General features: G+C 36.1%; 1 protein-coding gene across 1 annotated transcript in view; it reads right to left on the bottom strand.

The window, feature by feature from the left end:
* GIN1 (gypsy retrotransposon integrase 1) overlaps positions 1-10,458 on the bottom strand; it is a 61,473-nt gene extending 51,015 nt beyond the window's left edge. Inside the window, exon 1 of the mRNA XM_044657633.1 lies at positions 10,377-10,458. The gene's annotated coding sequence lies outside the window, so the exon portion shown is untranslated. The remainder of the gene's footprint in view (positions 1-10,376) is intronic.
* Positions 10,459-17,301: the final 6,843 nt, after the last annotated feature.

The following is a 17,301-nucleotide window of genomic DNA, read 5'->3' as shown; positions in this document are numbered from 1 at the left end:
TAGCTAAAGAGCTCAAATCAATATATCAATTAACCCCAGGTGGGTCCTGAAGGGATATACCTCTTAGACCTGAAGGATCCTGCCTGGGCAACTGTTATAAGGGAGGAGGGTCATCTTATTCTCTCTGTACATCAATTTACAATCTCAGACATATCAAGAGACTCCCAATAATTATAACAGTAACAAACAGAGTCAAACAAAGTAAATTCCTTCAATAGCCACAATTCTGTCAGTAGGAGAATAGCAGGCTTCATTTTTGTTCCACTGGACTCATTGGTCTTTCATTCACTACATTAATCAGATTTATAAAGTCTTTTAAAGGTGGGTAGCTGTTACTGTCATTTTAAAAATAATTCTGTATTCATTGTATGTTTTTATCTTGTTTTCATTCACTCTGTATCATACATTCCAATTTCTCCTGACATTATCCACTTCATCATTTGTTATGATACCATAAAATTACTATATATTCTTATACCATAATTATTTTAGCCATTCCTCAATAGATCGACCCCCCCCCCTTTAGTTTTAATTCTAAGGGTATTCTAAAAAAAAAAATTAGCCATAAATGCAGATCCTTTTCTTCTTTTTTGATCTATTTGGAGTATTGGCCTATGTCTTAAGGCAAACAAAGGAACATTCAGAAACTGGGGTCATTCAGTAACTTTGGGGGCATAGTTCCAAAGAGCTTTCCAAAAGTATTGGATTTAAAAAAAACAACAACTCTTACCTTCTGTCTTAGAATCAATATCAGTTCTAAGGCAGAAGAGTGGTAAAGGCTAGGCAACTGGAGTTAAATGAGTTCCCCAAGGTCACAAAAGCTAGGAAGTCTCTGAAGCCAGATTTTTCTGGAAATGTCTCAATGGGAATGTAGAAACATTAAAAAACTGGGGTCATTACAGTATAATGTGAAAATATAAAAATTAATATTATTTCTGATTTATACTGTGTTGATTTTAACAATGTAATTGATTTTATGCTGTATTGACTTTCATAACTGAGTTAATATCTGCCTGAATTCACCTAGCTCAGGAATGCAGTTTTTCCTCTGTTAGTTTAAATGTATAATTAAAAGGAAAGCTGTCATTACTCATACCATTAGCCCCTAAGCACTTGCTTGTTGCCTGTAAGCCCCAACCAGCTTAACCTAGTGCTATCCCTGTTGACTGTCCTTGCCTATCCTTGTGCAATAAAAGGAGATCTGCTCTCCAAGGGGAAAGCAAGTCTGTTAGTACTGATCTCCTAGCAAAGCTTTCAAGAAACATGTGAGTCCCATAAAACATTCCTTAATTGACAGAGAGGGCTGTGATTAGCTTCACCTGAATGTAAGCTCACTTTTCTTAGTACAACAACAGTAATGTTCCACAACTATCTAGACCCCTTCTTTTCTGTGTAGTATTTCTGGGTATAGTACAGTGGTTCCCAAACTTTTTTGGCTTACCACTCCCTTTCCAGAAAAAAAATATTACTTAGCCCCCTGGAAATTAATTTTTAAAAATTTTAATAGCAATTAATAGGAAAGATAAATACACCTGTGGCCATCACCGCCCCACTTGGACTGCTGCAGCACCCATCAGGGGGTGGTAGCATCCACTTTGGGAATCACTGGAGTAGTATAGTAGATTTCTGGGTAATCCCCTTCTCACTGGCACCACTGGCTTTCCTGAGGCTACCAGTCTGACCTGCTTTGTTAACAGTTATATATGTCACTATTAATAAACTGTTCTCACTCAGAGTCTGTACTTAACCTACCTTTATTAAATTTGCTTGACACCAGTAGTGGTATCTCTGTGTCCAAGGACATACACTTTTTTCTGTTACTTTGGGGACAGAGTTCCAAATTGCTTTCCAGAAGAGCTGGATCATTTTACAAATCCACTAACAGTACAAGTGCTTCCAGGTCTTATGAGCAATAAGAGGGAACACTAGACATTTTCAATGATTCTCACAACCTCATAAAGCTCTTTAAAAGAAAAATTATGAACGAAAGATAAAACAACTTCAGCTGTCCCCATGAACTAGGTCATCCAGAATCCAAAAGAAGGTTAAAAACAACAAAAATGATGAACTGACACTTACTGAACCTGAGCTCATGCAGCATCTCCTACTTTATAGGCAGCTGCACCAGTAGGCCCAAGGACATAACACAGGCTATGCCCATATCCCTGTCCCCTCCTTTTCCTCTTTACATTGCCATGAAAACTCTGGATGTGGGCTGCATAATTTGCCCTGGCTACAGTAGACAGCAGAAGACCACAAAAGCCAGTCAGGAGCCACAGCCCTGTAGCACTAGTACTCCAAAGCTCCCAAGAGCCAGTGCCAAGGAAGATAACCTTGTAGCATCAGATCTTCAAAGATCTATAGTGAATGCTGAGATTAAGAACCAAGGAGAGGAAACTATTTTGTGTGCAGGAGCTGTGAAGCATCCTACTACCAAGCTGGAGGGAAAAAGTACAACATCCAACTAGAGTCAATTCTAATCACTCAAAAGTTATTTGGGACAGAGATGTAGGCTGGTGAACCATTAATTTACTCAGTGTGAGAGATAATTGAGATGCTTTGAGATCCAGCCCCAAAGGAAATCACAATTAGAGGAAGGTGATTTCCTGATTTCCTGATTGGAAATGAAAATGAAGGGGGGTTGGGAGTGGGACTGAAATTACCAAAGATTTCAGGAAAAAGAAAATTCAAAGACTTTGAATATGAAACTGATAGGTCAATAGGGAAAACTGTAACAGATGGAAATATGACCTTCAGATCTAATAAAGAAGTTCAAGCATATATAAGTAAATACTGCAAAACAAAGGGGAAAGTTCCAACAATGACAAGATGGAGAACCCTGTGGAATTTGAGGAAAACACAGAATCCTGAGTGCTTCAAAAGAGAAAAGAGAATTATGAAAGCACAAGTTATGGCCTGCATAGCAAAAATAATGAATAGAAAAGAAAAACAAATCCACAGTGACAAAGCTCACCAAAGAAATAAGAAAGAACAATAGAGAGAGAATGTAAATACCCAGAAAGGCAAATCTATAAGAAAAAAGTGGAAAAAACCCAGCAACATCAAAAAGGAACTATGCTCATTATATAACAAAAACACTGATCTCAAATCAAGATACACAGAGCCAATCTAAGAATCATAGGTTACCCAGATGAACATGAAAACACAAAAAAAAACCCTTTAATACCACTGTGTTGAAATTGTACCTGGTGATAGCCCCACTAAGCATCACCACCACAACCCCCAGTTGTTATAAGCAAGTTTATAAATATGTAGTATAAGGAGGCAGTTAGCTGCTCAGTGTAGTGTTCAAATCCAGCCTAAGACCTTTACTAAATGTGTGGTGCTAAATCACTTAACTTCTCTTTGCCCTAAAACATGGGAAAACGAAATGGCAAATCACTCTAATATTTTTGCCAAGAAAACCTCAACAATGGAGTCACAAAGAGCTGGGCACAGCTAAACAACAGTGTAAGGTAAGAGTAGTATAAACAAAGATGTCACTTACAAATTGTCCCATATTTTATATGGAAGTATAACAGTCACTTACAAATTGTCTCATAAATTAGGGGAATATAGGAGCTGCTGGCAAATGCCTTAAAAATTAACTGAGGTCATATCCTAAGACTATGTGCTGGAGGCAGCTGGGTAGCTCAGTGGATTGAGAGCTAGGCCTAGAGACCGGAGGTTCAAGTCTGGCCTCAGATACTTCCTAGCTATGTAACCCTGGGTAAGTCACTTAATCCCCATTGCCTAGCCCTTACCACTCTTCTCTGCCTTGACTCCAAGACGGAAGGTAAGGGTTTAAAAAAAAAAAAAAAGACTATGTGCTAAATCTGGGGCCCTAATGCAATAGTCCCTCAGCCCTTCTAACTGCTCTTGGTCTGTAAGCTTCAGATAAGCTCTGGACATCACAGAAAAAACCAGCAAAATACTAATATGGTGTTGATAATTTTAAGATGATATTTATATTTTAATGAACTAAGCCAAAGGTGGCACGAATAAAAGTTAATCTGCTTCCTACCACTAAAACACTATAAAAAATAGGACTTCAAACTCCTTCCTCCTGAGCACTCCTCTACCTGCTGCCCAAGTGCTAACAACTCTGATCCACACTTGCACTAAATGACTTTGTGCCCTTCCACTCCCATTCTGCAATACTCCTATTCCTTCACTACTCACCATTTACTTCTGTACCTTCAGTGCCTTAATAAAGTATGATTGAATCCCTACTTGCAGCCATTGTGGTTTTTCTAGAAAATATTCAAGGAACCAGACATACTTGCCCCAACACAAAGAAATACTTTGTACTTTTCCCCCTTATTTCATAAAATAGGAGGACCATGTCTGAGACTAAATTCTGCTTGCAGCTGCCCCTACCATGAACCAGCATGGTGCAATAAATTCATTGGTAAACAAAGGTGGGCAGATGAACCTCATGTCTCCTTCCAGGAAGGATTTTTCCATGATTTGGGTCATAATACATCAATTAATAATTCCATCAATAAATTAATAATTTAGTCATAATGAAAGAAATAGTAGGAGAGAACTACTCAGAACTTCTGAAATTAAGAAATGAAATTCCAATAGAATTCACAGATTGCCTCCAGGAAAAAAAAAAGTCCAAGGCTGCAAATTATAATGCACATAATAATTAAATTGAACAACTAAAAAAAATTAACTAATGAATTTAGAAACAAGAAGTTTTGCAAGTCATCAGGATCAATTACAAAAGAGCATTCAAATAATGCAAGACTATTTTGTACCCCCTAGAAAATGTAGGAAGGAATGGAATGGAATGTTCTGAAGAGTAAGCTCAGGATGTAGCCGGGGTGACCTAGCTACAAATCTGAGCTTTAACATACATAATAAATATATGGTTTTCTAATGAAAAAGAAAAGTTTAAAGTATTTTTAGAAAAAAAAAACAGAACTGAAAAGACTATTTGCTTCTCAAACATCCCAAATAACAGAAATTCAGCAGAAGACAACAAATGCTGCAGGCAAGGATAGAAATAGCAAGAGATAACAAAAGAGAACCATTAAGAGACTTCTTTCTAAATGTACACTGTAAAGGGAACCCCTTCCTCCTATGGTTGTGAACTTTCTTCTAGTCCAACCCATCCAATTAGCATCCAGAGTTGGAATGCTCCAAACGGAGGTCACAGGTTAAGAGCTCTAGGAACATGACCTGGAATGGGCAGAGAGACTTTGATTGGTTCTTGAGATGTGATAGACCATCTCAGAGAGACAGGAAGGGACATGGAGAAAAAGGCTATAAAGATGAGACTAGAGGAGATCAACTCCTTGGCATGAGTTTTCTGGGATTAATTCTTCTACTCCATTCAGCTTTGGTGGCTCAAGCACAAGACAGCCTTGTGGGTTGCTAAGATTCTTGCTCCAAAGAAACTACCAGACTTCCACATGGAGATTGGAACCTTGTCAGGGAGTGAGCTGAAATTTTATGGACCACACTTTAGAGTGGTAGGCTAGGAAATAAATTTTCTATTCCCTTCCTTCCTTATTTCTTTCTTATATTATATTTATATGTGTTATTTAAAATCACTTGGGATACTTGGAACTACATTTCCCGTGATCCCCAATGGGTTTCCTGTTTTGGATGACATATTCAAGGTGAGGGACTGTTTTAAAATAGGGGGAAGTGACTTTGAACTTCCTTTTTAGCTACCTGAGCGCGCGAAGATAGGAAGGTAAAATGGCTGAGGTGATGTTGGAATAGGTTTCTTACAGGCGCGTGGTAAATTTATCTCTATCAGCATGGCTTTTATTAAAATACTATTCTCCCTTCTAATCTCGGCCCTCATCATTTTTAATCATAACATATATTAGATTAAATTATTAAAAAGCTACTATCATCCTTGTGACTTAAGAGTTAATTTTATAAAAGGCAACCACGACAATTTTTTTACTAATATTATTTAACAAAACCAACTTCTAAACATTACATGTAGCATTTTACATATTACATTTATTTTCATTATAACATTTGGCAGACCATAAAGTTTTGACAATTTATTTTCATCATTACAACACCAGGAGGGAGAGGTGGAAAGGTTATGGTCAAAAGGGAGGCAAGCATTACAGATGGAACCTGATGACACCCTGTCCACAGGTGAAAAAATGAGTTTTGTTTTGTTTTTGTGACACTACAACATGGGAGGGTACATGAAAAAGAAAAGAAGGGAAGTAGAGAGTTAGAGAGGAGTGTGTGTGTGATATGCTGAGGTCAAATCAATGGCTAGCAATGAAGAGAGAGTGACTTCCTGTGCTCTCATAAGAGAAAAGCCTACAGAAGAGAAAAAGAAAAAGGTCTTATTTTGGTTGTGGGAAGGGATTCCTCTGAAGAATCTTCCTCTGGTTGGAGAGAGATGGTTGGTTAAGGAAGATGGGGATTCTACACTGCATTTGATGTTGAAAAGTTTATTCAATCTAAATTGGAGGGAAGGAAGAGAGCTGGTATTCCTGAGGTAACTGGTACCAAGGGACTGGGAGAATATAAACACAATGAGGAGATTTTTGATGCAAATGTGGGGGGAAAAGGTAGCTAAGGGATAGTAGGTATTGATCAGTGGGGAGCTACACCATCAGAGATGTGGTGGGGGAGGACTCATAACATGGGGCAGTGTCTTCTGAGACATTTGCAATAACATGGACTATTATGGAAGTGAGGTACAATAGAAAATAGGAAGACTCGTATTTAAGTAGTGGCAGAAAATGCCAAATAGAAAAGAAATTAGGGTCTAGAGTAGAGAGGATGGATCATGAAGAAAGTGGCAGAAATCCTTTTTAAATAATGGATACAAAAATTCAACTAAAAAAACCTAATTAACAAGACCAGTTAAAAAGAGGAAGAGGGGGAACCTATTTGACAAACCTAGAGGAAAAAGAGAGAGAGGTCAAGAAAAGCAAGAGAAAAAAAGAGCTAATAAATAGAAGCCCCAAAAAAGTGGTAATAAAACTCAAGGGTGAATAGAAAACAGCCAGTAAGAACAGAGGTGCCTTTAAAAAAAAAAAAAAAAAGATAAAATGAAGGAGTACAATGCTGTGTTTATAGCAGAAGAAAAAAAATTTGTAATTTGAAAGAAAAAAACCTAGTATGTGGGAAAGATGGAGGAAAATAGAAACCTAAATTCTTACAACTTTAAATGCGAATGGAAGAAATAATTCAATAAAATTTTTTAAAATTGGATAAAAATCAATCTGTTGCTTACCCAAAACACATTTTAAAAACAAAGCCATATACAAAGTAAAACTGAGAGAATAGAAAAAAATTTCACCTTGAATTAAGTGAAATCAAGTAAAAAAGCAGATTCTATCATATCTGACAAAGTAAAATCAAACATTCAAAAAAATAAAAAAGAGAAAACAAGGTAACTATATTATACTGAAAGAAGCCAGAGACAAAAAACCAATATCAATAATGCTCCAAATGTCTTAGCATCCAAATTCATAAAGAAAATATTATCTGAGCTTCAAGAAGACACAGATAGTAGGTAACACAATAGAATCAGTAGAGCCTGATATCCTTTTCTTGGTTTTGTTTAATTCTAACAGAAACAACAACAAAAGAGGAAAAAAGGAACTAAACAAATTGTGGGAGAAACTAGAGTTTAAAGAGATGTCTTCTAAATGGGATAGCAAAAGAGTGTTAGAAATAAATTTAGGACTAAATTTTCTTCTGACAATTTATTTCTAAAATTGGGACTAGAGTCCTAAATTTATTTCTAACAAGAGTTCAGTGATTCCCAAAGTGGGCGCTACCGCCCCCTGGTGGGTGCTGCAGCGATCCAGGGGAGTGGTAATGGACACACTTTTTTTGTATTACATTCTATTCTGAGTCAATAAATAGTTTCATAATTTCCAGGGGACACTAAGTAATATTTTTTCTGGAAAGGGCCAAAAAAGTTTGGGAACCACTGGTATACATATTGCTTAGCACCACATGGAACTTTTACAAAAATTGACAATGAACTAGGGCAGAGGCATTACAAACTAATATAAAAAGGCAGAAATAGCTAATAATGCTTTACAGAACATAATGCAATAAAATTAGAAATTGGTATAGGAACCACAAACAAAAGACACAGAAATGGAGACTTAACAATGAAATATAAAACAATGAGTATGTTAAAGAAGAAATCACAGAAACTGTATATATGGGAAAGAACATATGATGATGAAACAACATAAACAATATTTCTGGAATGAAGTTAAAGCAGTCCTCAGAAGAAAATCATAATCTTACAAACATTAACAAAATAGAAAAAGAATATTAATGAATTGAACATGCATTTAAAAAAATTATAAAACAGATGAACCTACCTAAAATAAACACATAAAAGGAGATATAAAAATTAATGGGCAAATAGATAAATTTGAAATACAAGAAAATATAAAAATGATGAATATCTAGAAGCTGGTTCTTTGAAAAGGCTAATAAAATTGATAAATCATTAGGTAACCTCATTAAAAAGAAGAAAGACAAAAATCAAATCAATAAAGTAGCAAATGAGTAAGGCAAAACCAGAAGAAATAAAAAGAACCATCTGAACTTGTTATCCATAGTTAGTTAACAAAACAAAGACGACAAAATAGAATACTTTCAAAAAATATAAAATAGCCAAAATATCAGAAGACAGACAGAGATCTTAAATAGCCCAGTCTATAAAAGGAAACAGATCTAGCTGTAAAGGAGCTACTAAGGGGGGAAAAAAAAAAACAACTCCTGGTCCTGATGAATTCATAGAAGAATTCTTTAAATTTTTTCAGAACAGTAAGCACCTATAATTTACAAATTATTCTCAAAATTTAGGGAAACACATAGTCAAAATTGTTTAATCAGACAATGACTTATCCAAAGAAAAAATCATTTATTATGAGCAAATGGGATTAAGATCAGGGATGTAAGAATAGAATATTAGAAAAACAATCAACATAATCAATCATATTAAAAATCAAAACATCCAAACTGCATCATCTTAATAGATGTGGAAAAAGCCACTAACAAAAAACAATACTCTTATTAAAAACCCTGTATGTCTACATAGGGAGACCTTTAAAAAAACATAAAAACTAAAACCAAGCATCATATGTAATAGAGGACACAATTTTTCCAATAAATAAGGAAATGAAGCAAGGATGCTGAAAAAAAGTGTATTGTAACACTTTTAGAGAAGGTAAGTTGAAACTTCTAGTGTCTCTGTCTGGTCAGGCTGATAGGCAGAAGATGACAGGTCTCAGACCTGAAACTATGAACAACACAATTTGACTACTATAGTTATATAACAAAAGGGTTTAATATAATAAATTTAAACAAGGAAAGGGAATGGGAAGGAGGACCAACAGAATTTCCCTAGCACTATGATACTATTACTCCTCCCACTTGAAGTAACAGATTTGCAAGAATCTGGCTTCTGTTTCTTGAGGCTAAATGAAAAATGTAAAAATTTAAATGAACATACAATAGCTTCAAATATTATATTTTTATAAGATTTATTTATAATCACTTGAAGTAAAGGAATAAAAAGGTAATTACATAACAAAATTTAAAAAAAACACCACATACTCAAGGTAATCTACCTGCTCTGCCAAAACCACCAACAGGAAGCAAAAGAGTGCTTAGATACAGAATTCCACCCAATTTATCTCCTGTCTACATCAGCCTATAACAACAGGAAGACAATGGGTTCCTGGGTAATGTAGTTCAAAAGTACACTCCCCCCTGAGATCCCTTGGAAGACTAGTCTCTCCAATGAATCTTGTAAATATAATCAACTTTTAAATTACAATAATTTGGGGGAAAAAGAACAAAACCAATGATTGCTAGGCAAATTGACAAAAGCCAATTTGGGGGCAGTCACCTTTGGCATAAGAGTGTACATTCAAAATAAATGCATTTCACCCCCCCCCCCAATTTCAAATAACCACATCCCAAAGTTCACTCTGGATCTTCTGGTGAAACATGTGTAGTCTCTTCAGGTATTTTCATGGCGCTTTCTCCAAACAGTTCACTTTCTGGATTCAAGGAGGTAGCAAGTTTCTTATCCTAAAATTACTCTCAAAAGAATTTAAAATTGTATTATAGGAAATTAATATATTTCCCCCTGAGGAGGATGGTGACAAACACAGGGCTCACTCAGGGATGCATGGCTGAGTTATGAGGTATATGAATCAATTGGCAAAAGAAATAAAAAAAATCAAGAAATCCAAATAAAAGAGAAAAAATAACTTGTAGATAGAATATAAAACATCAAAATCTTATGTCTAAAAAAATCTAAGTAAAGGAAAAATAAATCTATAACAACAGGTCCTTGAATCAGGGCCCAATTAAAGTGATTTATGTAATTATGCACTTACCCAATCAGTAGCCAAGACTACAGAAAGTTTGCCACACTATGAAAAACAGAAAAGGGACTATATTTCAGCAGCAAATGGAAAACAGCATTTCCAGGTCTGATTTGACCTTATCTCACAGGGATACTGGAGCCAGGATGCCAGCCTGTAATGGGGAAATAGGGTTTTGGGGGTCAAATATATTAAAAGGTGCTCCCCATGGGAAATTTCCCCAATTAAGTAATAACCTCAAGTCAAAATTGACTTTATGGAAGTTTATTTACAATTGAGAAGAGAGAGAGGAAATAAGGAAATAATAATGTAACACAGTAGGTAAATTACTATGATCTTCTAATTAATCCAAGTAGATCTAATTAACCCAAGTTGAGGGTCAGAGGGCCAGAGGCTCAGATGAATCTCTATTAAAGGGAAGTTCTTTAAGAGAAGTTCAGGAAGATTCAGTCTTTAAACTCACTACATGGACTTCTAAAGAAGATATTACAGCAGTCTCACTAAGGTCTCAGCGTTCTAGCCAGCACTCCTCCACAAACCAGGAAAGCTAGAAGACTTAGCCCAGCTGACTGAGGTCTCTTTTTAAAGGGGTCACTTATGTGTCATTTCCTGTGCCTCCCTCCTAGTTTGTGTGTCCAATCACAATAGACACTTCTCTTAGGACTGCCTAGGGGGCAGTCAGTTGATTCTGATTTGTCACCCACCCTAGCACACATGGGTTATGTACCTCCCAAAATTGGAGGTATTCTCACCTTTGGTGATTAAATCTAAAGATGGGCAGGGTAGATTTACTAATCGTCACAAGCCAAAGTGAGGTACTTGGGAGAATGTGGCTCAGGGAAGACTGGCCTCTGAAATGTCAAAACAACTGCAATCTCAAACCCCAAACAAGTTTAAGTCCTTTTGTCTTGGCTCAAAATTTCATCAATCCCACTGGGATTGGTTGGTCTCTGACCTTGTGCTCGACTGGCACTATGCAAGTTAGCTTTGTGCTTCTTTGGCACTGTACAGTGGCTCTTTTTGTATTCTCTTCTTCTGGAATCAGACAGAATCATTAAGAAAAGTCCCATAATTTTTTTAAACAATCAATGGCAGTATTTATATAATCTAAAGCTTTTTGGGGGGTATACAATGACAGTAGGGTAAATTGACATTTTTAAAATTATCCTAGTGCAAAAATAAAAACAAAAACAAAAACTTTTTAATACTAGTAACATGTGTTTCAAGTCCAAAAAAGGAGAGAAAAAATAAAACTCAAATATTGTATTGTACATGCAGGAAATAAAACAATAATAAAAATATTTTAAAAATCAAAAATATATAGGTTACAATCAGTGACACAGTATGTCAGCCAAGGAAAGATAGAATACAAAGGTTTCTCATCCTAAAATGAGATTCATTTCCTTTTTAACTTGACCATGAACCACTCTGTGAGTGCAAATGATTTTCACAAAGTAACAGTTTTATAAAACAGTAATGCAGCAGGTAATGCACATTCAAAGAAAGTACCAAAATTCCCAATAGCCCAGTTAATGACAACAGCAAACAAACCCACTATCATATAGGATTCACATGAGTATATAGTAACTTGCTAAGTGTTATTAAAAAAAAAAAAAAACAACCTATGAACTCATGGATACTTGTCACAAGTTCTACAGATGTAGCAAATCTTTCAACCTTGGCTGAGATATTTTTAACAAAGTCTATTACTGCCATCATTCCAAAATTTGGCAGAAGACTCTAGAAAAAAGAAACAGAAATCTCTATACTGTTGATGAAAACCTTTTGGGTTTAAAAGGTCACAAAGAATCTAGATCATTCTGGTACAGGTAGATTAAGCTGAAGAGTTAAGATCGTCCAGAAACTGAGGTTTCATTAGAGGTGCTCTCTTTTGGGAGCCAGCCAGAGGTACTACACCCTAGGAACAACTTCATAGCTCCTCTGGTATGAGACTCTAATATGTCTCATATAATGATATTTTGCAAAGCAATATGGAAAGCAAGATGATGGACAGTTACCTGATTAGAACATGGAATGAACTGAGCCTGGCAGAGGCTGGCATGTGCCAAATCAGTTGATGCTCAGGTATATAAGGAAGGATTTGAACTGGGACAGGGTCTCAATCTGAGATATTTGGGTAAGTGGGATGTTGTGGTATGGTGTTACCAGCAATCTGCACTAACCATTTCCAGAGTCCCAGATCCTATGTTATCCTTATACTGAGTAATCTGATCCTTGAATCATATTCCAAAAAGAAACAACATCTATCATCAAATAACCTGATTTAGGTGAATCAGTCTGGCCCTGCCTGGCTGGCAACTGGCAATTATCAATTGACAACTGGCAAGCCTGATTACCTTCAATTCAAGTACCATCTTTATCATCATTAGCTTAGATCAAGAACTTCCTGTTTCCTTCATTCCCAGTTATTTACCCTATTCTCCTTCTAAGCCTGAAGCACATAAAATCTTTGAACTTACCTAGATTTGGTGTCAACTCTATCTTAAGGCTTAATGATTGTATCCCTGGGACATTTGAAGGAAGGAGAATAATATCTGTCATAGCAAGGTATAATCCGCAGTCAACTCTAGCATTCAGGCCCAAATGGCAAAAGGATGTAAGGAGATGAATTTCTCCCCTGAATCTCAGGATTATTCAAACTAATCACAAGAACCAGTGCACCCAGGAATGGTAGGAAGAAAAAGCATCCCAAAACTGGGAACTGTTTTAGATAGGTAATATACTTCTCTTTCAAAGAGTGAGCCATGCTTACAATTCAACTTCCTGTTTGGAAGAGTAACTTTCCTTGTCCTTCCTCCCTGGGGTAAAATGCTAGGGGCCATGTGCTACCTCAGTCTCCTCCCCCACAGGCTAACTGGGGTAGGGGTGGGTGTGTTCCCCTGCTAAAAAGCAGCTAGTGCAGGCTAGCTGGGGGGTGGGAGGGGCAGGGAGAAGGGGTTTATACTTCACCCTCCACAGCAAAAACAAAGGTGTTTCTAAATGGCTTTCGAACACTCCGACAATTGGGGGTGCAGACTGCAGTAGCTCATGGACAGCAGGAATGGCAAAGACCCCCAGGCAGTGTCTGGTCAAACTTGGGGGACAGCAATATGCTTGCAGGATCTCAGCTTCCAAGAGGGAAGGTGGGTGAGAAAACAGGCAGCTGGGACCACCCAGGGAGTTAGCAACAGGAGGCTGGATCCACAGCAAAGAGGATGGGAGGGAGAAGTAGCTTATCCCTCTCGGCCAAGAACTCCCTGAAAAGCCACTCAAATGAAAGCAGCAGGGAGGGTGGGGTGACTGGGGAAAATAGGAAAAAGAACTAAAAAAAAAGCAGGAGCAGGGCACCAGAAATGGCAGGAGAGAAACACAGATTTGCAAAATTTATCTAGTTTATCTTTAAAAAAATTGAGAATTCTTTTTCCAACTTCAGTGGTCTCCATCAATGTAAAAACTAAAATGAATATACAATAGCTTCAAATATTATATATTTTATAAGATTTATTTATAATCACTAGAAGTAAAGGAATAAAAAGGTAATTATATATAACAACAACAAAAAAAACCTCGTGCTCATTGCTCAAACTAATCTATCTGCTCAACATGCCCGCTCTGCCAAAACTGCCAAGAGGAAGCAAAAGAGCGCCTAGTCATGGAACTCCACCCAATTTATCTCCTGTTTATGTCAGCCTGTAACAACAGGAAGTCAGTGGGATCCTGGGTAATATAGTTCAAAGGCACAAGATTTCCAATTACACACAAACTACACTGACTGTTTCCCAAAATCCCAACTGGCTTCCCTGACAATGACCCCTCCCAAAATAGTCTGGGTAAATGGAAGTATAGTTCAGATTTGAAGATGGTGACTGTATGGCAGTCACCCAAGGTCTTACAGCTAAGAGGCTATAAGTCTCTTTGAAAACAAACAGGCATAGCCTCTCTCTCTGGTTGGCTTGGCTCACGGGAATAGCAATAAATGCCCATAAACAGATCAGGCACAAAAAGGTCGAAGCAGATGTTAATTTAGATGTGATATCTATCCAGATTCTGGAAAGCTGGTCAGAGAGCCTCAGCTGTCAGGTTCAACAGCTTCTCCCAGGAAAAGTTAGTTATCTCATCAAAGAAAGTGCTCCCTCCAAGTTCCAAAGAAAACAGGAACCCAGCTCTCAGTTCTAGGCTTCAAGTCCTCTTTTTATTATTTCCTGACACTCCTTTTGGAACTCTTTCCTTGAGTTCCATGGGTAAGCTCCATGAGCCACTTGATTTACAACCTATATTATTTGAAAAACTTAACCTTCTTATTTCCCTATTTTAATAATGCCTTCTATCATTTGATATAATTTTGGAAATGCTAGCAATAACCGTAAGACAAGAAAAAGAAATTTAAAGTTTAAAAATAAGTAAAGAAGAGATAATATTAGCCCTATTTGTTGATAGGATGGTTTACTTGGAAAATCCCATCAAAGATTCTAACTGAGGCTATTAATAGTATAAGCAAAATAACATGCCACAAAACAAAAGCATTGCTATATAATAACAAAACACCATAAGCTATTATTGCAAAAAACTGCTAAACTATACCAATATAATAAAAATAATATTATATTACTAAAATTAATTTATACTGTTTATGCTCTAATAATCAAATTACCAAAGGGATACTTTTTTAGAACTTTATAAAAAAAAATCATTTATTTAGAAAAATAAAAGATCCAGAATGTCAATGGAAATTGTGAAAGAAGATAAAGACCAAGGGAGAAGAGTACTTCTAGACCTAAAATTATATTAAAAAGCAGCAGTCATCAAAACCATCTGATATTAGTTAAAGAATAGAGACAGATCAAAGTAGCAGACTAGCAATAGAGATTCAGAAACAATAGAATTCAATAATACAGAGTTTGATGAAGTGGAAAATGTGTATTACCTAGAGAAAACTCCATAATGTCTTATGGTTATTGCTATCTGCTAAAAACAACAACAAAAAATACCTGCTAGGAAAACTGGAAAGCAATCTGGCAGAAATTAAATTTAAACCACATTCCACAATACATTCTATTTATTTTATTTTATTTTACCACAATACATTCTAAATGGATATGCTCTCTAAATGTCAAAGATTATACAATTAAAGAATTAGAAAATTATCAGATCATATGCTTCTCATTGGTAGGAGATATTCTTGATGAAACAGGAGATAACAATTATAAAAGATAAAATAGATATTTGATTACTTAAAACTGAAAACTTCTTCACAGATAACATTAATGGCTCTGGGATAAAAAGGGAAGTGATCAAATGGAAAAAAATTCTTAAGTTTCAGATTGCTCTAATAAGGATCTGGTATTCCAGTTATAGAAACAATAAATAAATTTACATAGATACATACATATGCATTTCTCAGTAAATGATCAAAAGATATGAGCAAACACTTCTCAAAAGAATGCAAAGTATTCACAACCCCCTGAAAAAAATGTTCCAAATCACCAATAATAAGAGAAATACATATCAAAACAACCCTGAGATAACAAAAAAAGTCAACAGTCAATGTTGGAGGCATTGTGAAAAGATAGGTACAGTAATATGTTGTTGGAAGGGCTGTGAAATGGTAGAACCATGACAGAAAGTAGTTTGGAATTATTCAAATAAAGTGACTAATATGCCCATAGCCTCTGACTCAGGGGTTTCATCATTAGGCTTACACCTCAAGGAAGCCATTGATAAGAAAAAAGTTTCTAAGTACTCCAAAATATTTATAGCAACACTTTCTGTGACAGCTAAGAATTATAAACAAAGAAGATCAATGTCCATAAAATGGGGGAATAGCTAAACAATTTATGACATATGCATGTAATGAAATATTACTGTGCTATTAAGAAATTATATGTGTGATGAATGTAGAAAAAAGCATAGAAATATCTACATAAACTGATGGAGATTGTAGTAGAACAAAAAAAAAAAATATTCATAGTGACTACAATATAAATGCAAAAAACACGCCAAAAAAATCTCAAGTAAATGTAATGAAATTATAAACATTAAACAGGTCGATAATGAAAAGAGGTGAGAGGATACCATCATCCTACCTTTTCATGCCATGCAGGAAGTCCATAATTATTAAACATTGCACATGTTTCTAGATTTTTTCAGAGTATCATCAATTATGCCAACTCACGCCCCCCCCCCCCATAAAAATATTTTTCATATAGGATGGCTCTCTGGGGAGGTAGCAAAAGAGACACATTTGGGATATATAGGGTAATGTAAGAAAAAAACATTTTAAAAAAATTTTAAGAGGAGGGAAAGAACATGAATCCTGTAACCATGGAAAAATACTTAAATTTAAAAATCAAATTAAATAAATAAATGAAAATAAAAATAAAAATAAAACCTTTTTAAAATAATGGTTTATTAGTGTGCCTGTTTTCTGTTGATCTTGCCAACATTTGTAATTTTACCATTGTTAACTCTGAAAAATAAAGTGTTCGCAAGTGAATCATTAGCAAAAACTGTTTTATTCTGTTAGAGGAAAGAAACTGAGACATATATGCCAGGACTCAGTAATAAGACTAAGTCCATTCCAGCAGGCAAAGGAAAGAGTATACAGTTTCAGTGGAAACAAGGGTGGAGGGGACCAGGAAGCAGTACAGTTGTTTGAACTCTGCCCAGCAACAAAGTATCTATTTATGCCAGGGTCTCTCTTTCATCTGGCAACAGACATTTTTCTCAATTCAGGGCCTTATGACCTGGATGGGGGCTAAGCAGTTGTTTGTGCAGTTCAGGAATCACCCGAGGCTGATTTTAATTGGTTCAGTGGCCACTGGCTCTGCAGGACCCTGGGATTCACTTGGAGGATATGTCAAGCTTACAGGGTCTCCTAATTTGTTCTCTGGTTCATGTTCAGGACCTGGGAAATGGGACAGCTCAGGAAAAACAGTGG

Source organism: Gracilinanus agilis, chromosome 1 (genome assembly GCF_016433145.1).
Source record: "Gracilinanus agilis isolate LMUSP501 chromosome 1, AgileGrace, whole genome shotgun sequence".
Classification (NCBI taxonomy): domain Eukaryota; kingdom Metazoa; phylum Chordata; class Mammalia; order Didelphimorphia; family Didelphidae; genus Gracilinanus; species Gracilinanus agilis.
This window is presented reverse-complemented; position numbering and strand designations above follow the sequence as displayed.